General features: G+C 43.9%; 1 pseudogene across 1 annotated transcript; it reads right to left on the reverse strand.

Moving 5' to 3' along the window:
- Nucleotides 1-3,574: 3,574 nt before the first annotated feature.
- LOC311121164 (twist-related protein-like) lies at nucleotides 3,575-4,581 on the reverse strand (annotated as a pseudogene). The gene is made up of 2 exons: nucleotides 4,296-4,581; nucleotides 3,575-3,743 (listed from the first exon to the last, which is right to left on the reverse strand). The product of its transcript is annotated as a twist-related protein-like (transcript).
- Between the last annotated feature and the right edge of the window lie 720 nt (nucleotides 4,582-5,301).

Raw genomic sequence — 5,301 nt, forward strand, 5'->3', positions numbered from 1 at the left:
CCTCAGACCTGAGAGAGCAGGACTTAAACTACAATCAACCCAGAGACTCAGGAGTAAACCTGCTCTCTGCTGTACTGAAGGATCCACTCTGTAAACTGGAGAAACTCTGGTAAATAGTAAATATGTGGTGGGCTGAAATAATACATTTGTATTATACTGTTTACACTTTCCATACTGGTTGTGTATGTCCATTGTGTATGTCTGTTCTTCAGTTTTTTTCTACATTAGCGTGGGCCATGGTGGAAAGGGCAGGATCAAACCTGGGCTTATGAAATGTAAGTCATGACTGCTGTGGAGAGTTAGTATGTATTTTAAGACAAGAAGGAAATGCAGAGTATTAACAGAGGATCAATGCAACTACATTTCGGGCTGGAATTCTATCAAACCAGTCTTTGTTACAAACGATTGCACTTCTTATCCTGAAAACATATTCTAGTGAGATGAGTCTACCAGGTTGTAGCAAAGGGTTTTGACCCAAACCCATTTTATTTCACCATGGGAAAAAGGCTACTGCATAGATATTATGATGGGGCTCCAATTGAACTGAGCATGTGTTGATAAGTTTGTGATATTTATAAATTCTGATTTAGTTTTATGACATTGTGTTCTTGATTTTTCTATTCATTTTGTCTTCTCTTTCAGATGCCTGTGAGCTCACACTGGACCCAAACACAGCACATACAGTAAATACCTCTCTCTGTCTGAGGGAAACAGACGAGTGACACGGATGTGGATGCAGCAGCCCTATCCTGATCACCCAGAGAGATTTAAGGTCTGGCTACAGGAGCTGTGTAGACCGGGTCTGACTGGGCACTGTAAATGGGAGGCAAAGTGGATTGGGAGAGGGGCTTTTATAGGAGTGACATATCAAGGAATCAACAGGAGAGGAGTTGATGAAGACCGTCTGCTTGGATACAATGACAAGTCCTGGAGTCTGAACTGAGATGATGACAGTTCCTTTGCCAGGCACAATAGGAAGAGTACTGCCATACATGTCCCCCACTCCCATTCCAAGAGAGTTGGAGTGTATCTGGACAGGCCAGCCGGCTAACTGTCCTCTGAAAAACTGACCCACCTGCACACATTCCACTTCACATTCACTGAGCCCCTCTACCAAGGGTTTTGGGTTGAATCTTCTCTGAAATTGTGCCATGCTTGGAATTAATTCAAATAAACTCAAATGTAACTGTATGACAGGATATGATTTCCACTATAATTGATCCTACTTACTGTCAGAAGAGGAGTGGTGCTGTTGGATGTACAGCTATTCCCTTTCCTCTATGTCAGGGGTAGGCAACCCTGGTCCTGGAGTGCAGCAGGCACTTCATGTTTTTGATTTAACTGACCTGGAAGACCAGGTGTGTTTAATTTAAGCAATCACTGAACTGATCAATTAGCGCAGTTGGTCAGGGCTGCGTTCAGTACATAAAAACAGAAAATAACATTCAATTGAACGGAAGCAGTGGTGTAAGGAATGACTAGTTGAAGGGGTTGGGTTGTGGGTTCAAATGCACCGCTGCCCTTTAAATACGTCACGCATGCTTCGAGCCACACCCGGCAAACCCACCGAATGGAGCAAATTCATTTGGGAAAATGTGTTGTTCAGTACAAACCATGCCGCAACATAGCAAACGTTCAAGCAAACTGAACGCACCCCCGGTGTGGTACCTCATTAGAACAAAATCCTGCAGTATCTGCGGCACTCCGGGAACAGGGTTGCCTACCCCTGCCCTATGTAGTCTGCTTTTACAAAATGTTATGCTGTTTCCAAATTAAACAAAATACCTTGCTCTTGTTAAAGCTTTTAGAATTGATTTGTTTGTCTGTGCTCATCTGCAAAAGAGACATTGATCTCAGCATGACTCTCTGTCAAAATAAAAGGTTGAATACTTTTTTTTCGTCAGTCTCATTTGAACCATTCATTTGAACCATTAGATGGCAGCGTCCTGTATGGAATATGACTCCAGCTTGGCTCTTTTTTAAAACATTAGTCCTGTTACTGTGTAACTCGCTCTGGATAAGAGCAGCAGCTAAATTACTTAAATATAAATTCAAATATACAATCATTTCTTTTTCAGAAAATAATTAAAGCTATAACACTCTACAAAATTAGAAATGCATTTAGAAATGGACCCATTCTTCACTGTTGTACATCAATAAATAAATTGTTATTTCAGAATCCAGGAGAAAAAAAGATACAAAAACTGGTACTTCATCTGTTTCCAATCCCCATGGAGGGAATAAGAGGGTAGAGGTCACTTGGTGCAGTCTCCCAGTCTGTGTAAACGCTGATGGTTTTTGACCTATTGTCGGTCCTATGTGTCCCCTCTAAGGCATATGGCTTGTTGTAACCATGCACACAGAAGCATGCCGTCATATCTCCCACCATGGAGATATACAGTACAGAAAGGGTTTTTGTTTATGTCTCTAACATTCGTCGTTACGAGGTGTTCCAGCACTGTTTTGAATGTAGCATGCTAGCTCGTTTAGTCCAGTTTCAGCATGTGAAACCCCCTGACCAGTATGGATCCTCTTGGATCATCTTTAGATTAATAAGATTTGATTAGTTACCATTATTTAATTATCATGTTGTCTGATATTTGGGTGAATTCAAATAATGTAAATAAATACGAACTATCATGGTCCAAACACACCAAGACAGTCGTGAAGAGGGCACGACAAAGCCTATTCCCCCTCAGGAGACTGAAAAGATTTGGCATGGGTCCTCAGATCCTCAAAAAATTATACAGCTGCACCATCGAGAGCATCCTGACTGGTTGCATCACCACCTGGTATGGCAACTGCTTGGCCTCCGACCGCAAGGCACTACAGAGGGTAGTGCGTACGGCCCAGTACATCACTGGGGCCAAGCTTCCTGCCATCCAGGACCTCTATACCAGGCGGTGTCAGAGGAAGGCCCTCAAAATTGTCAAAGACTCCAGCCACCCTAGTCATAGACTGTTCTCTCTGCTACCGCACGGCAAGCGGTACCGGAGTGCCAAGTCTAGGTCCAAAAGACTTTTCAACAGCTTCTACCCCCAAGCCATAAGACTCCTGAACAGCTAATCATGGCTACCCGGACTATTTGCACTGCCCCCCCACCCCATCCTTTTTACGCTGCTGCTACTCTGTTAATTATTTATGCATAGTCACTTTAACTCTACCCACATGTACATATTACCTCAACTACCTCAACTAGCCGGTGCCCCCGCACATTGACTCTGCAACGGTACCCCCCTGTATATATAGCCTCCCTACTGTTATTTTATTTTACTTCTGCTCTTTTTTTTCTCAACACTTTTTGTTGTTGTTGTTTTATTTTTACTTTTTTTGTTAAAAATAAATGCACTGTTGGTTAAGGGCTGTAAGTAAGCATTTCACTGTTATGTCTGCACCTGTTGTATTCGGCGCATGTGACCAATAAAATTTGATTTGATTTGATTTGAATTCAGTAATCGAACTTGCCTTTATTTGTGTGTTGTACATCAATCACAGTATGAATGTAAGAAAGTTGTGAGAAATAAAACCACAGCCTACCCTGTTTGTGCCTCTACAGTGGAGTGAGGAGTGAGAGCTAGTGTGATGTAGCAGACCTGGACCATGCGTCCTCCTCGATCCTCCACACTGAGAAGGCATAGCTCAGATGCTCGTGGGCCACATAACCACAGCTGGATGCTGCAGACCAGGCACCTCATCCAAATCCAGGTCCATTCCCGCACCCTGCAGCACGTGGTGGAGGAAGTCTAGAATCAGAATAATAAGAAGAAGAAGAATCATCATCATCATTATTTATTTTGCACCGTTTATAATGACATTGCAGCCCAAACTTCTATACAAGATTGGCACCTCAAATTCTTTATATATTTATTATTATTATTTATTTTTATTTTACCCCCTTTTTATTCCCAATGTCGGAGGAAACACTGTTCAACTGACAACCGAGGTCAGCCTGCAGGCGCCCGGCCTGCCACAAGGAGTCTCTAGAGCGCGATGAGCCAAGTAAAGCTCTCCCGGCCAAACCCTCCCCTAACCCGGACGATGGTGGGCCAATTGTGCGCCGCCCTATGGGACTCCCGATCACGGCTGGTTGTGATACAGCCCGGGATCGAACCCGGGTCTGTAGTGACACATCTAGCACTACGATGCAGAGCCTTAGACCACTGCGCCACTCGGGAGGCCTAGCACCTCAAATTATAATGACATAAAAGCACTTTAAATTATAACCACTCAAATAAGCCATTAATTGATTGGTTAATTGGTTGATTCAATTATCATCATAACAGTAGGTAGCCTACCTATGTACCGCATGGCCAGTTTGAGCGTCTGGATCTTGCTGAGTTTGTCTGAGGGCAGTGTGGGGATGATCTGTCGTAGCGAGGCGAAGGCCTGGTTGAGTGACTGGGTCCTCTGGCGCTCCCGTACGTTGGGCATGACATGCTGAGTCTGTACATCCTCCAGAGACCTGGGTGGGCTGCTCACACTGCTGACATCACTCCCGTCATTTCTGTCACTTCCTCTCCTCCTCTTCCATCTCTTCTTCCCAGGGCTGGGGCTTTTCCGGTTCCTCACCTCCTCTTCCATCTCTTCTTCCCAGGGCTGGGGCTTTTCCGGTTCCTCTCCTCCTCTTCCATCTCTTCTTCCCAGGGCTGGGGGTTTTCCGGTTCCTCTCCTCCTCTTCCATCTCTTCTTCCCTGGGGAGGAGGAAAGTTTCCGTTATAAGAAAATAATCTCGCTCATAGTCCGTTATGCCTTCTGAGCCAAAAACACCAGAGCACCCAGAAATTGAGGAGGTGGGTGGGTGTGAGGAGGAGGGAAGCGTGAGGAAAGTTTCCGTTATAAGAAACTAATCTCGCTCATAGTCCGTTGGTTGGTAAGACTGATTTTAAAAAGACCATTCAAATTTGTTGGATTTCTTTAAGCAAATTAGTCAGGTTTAATTTGTCCAATTTGCCTTAATTCCTGTAAAGGTCATGAAAACAGTCATGGCCAATAGCTTAGTATAGTTATTCAGATAATAGATGTAGCCTCCCAGCTAGCACATAACGTTCTGAGAACCATATGTTTCTTAGAGCTTGGTGAGAGCGTGGATGACCTAGGGTTATTTTGCATACAACCTTTCCACAATGTTCTGGGAATGGTGCAGGATACCCAGCTAGCACATAAGGTTCTGAGAACCACGTTTCTTAGGTGGGAATTTCAGTACTTAAGCTTAACGTTTGCTACAGGTTTCCTCATGGTTCTATTTAAAGTCATGTTCTCAGAACATTCAGAGAACTTTAAGAAACAACTTTCTTCTGTGGG

Source organism: Coregonus lavaretus, assembly GCF_964263955.1.
Source record: "Coregonus lavaretus genome assembly, chromosome: 3".
Taxonomy (NCBI): Eukaryota; Metazoa; Chordata; class Actinopteri; order Salmoniformes; family Salmonidae; genus Coregonus; species Coregonus lavaretus.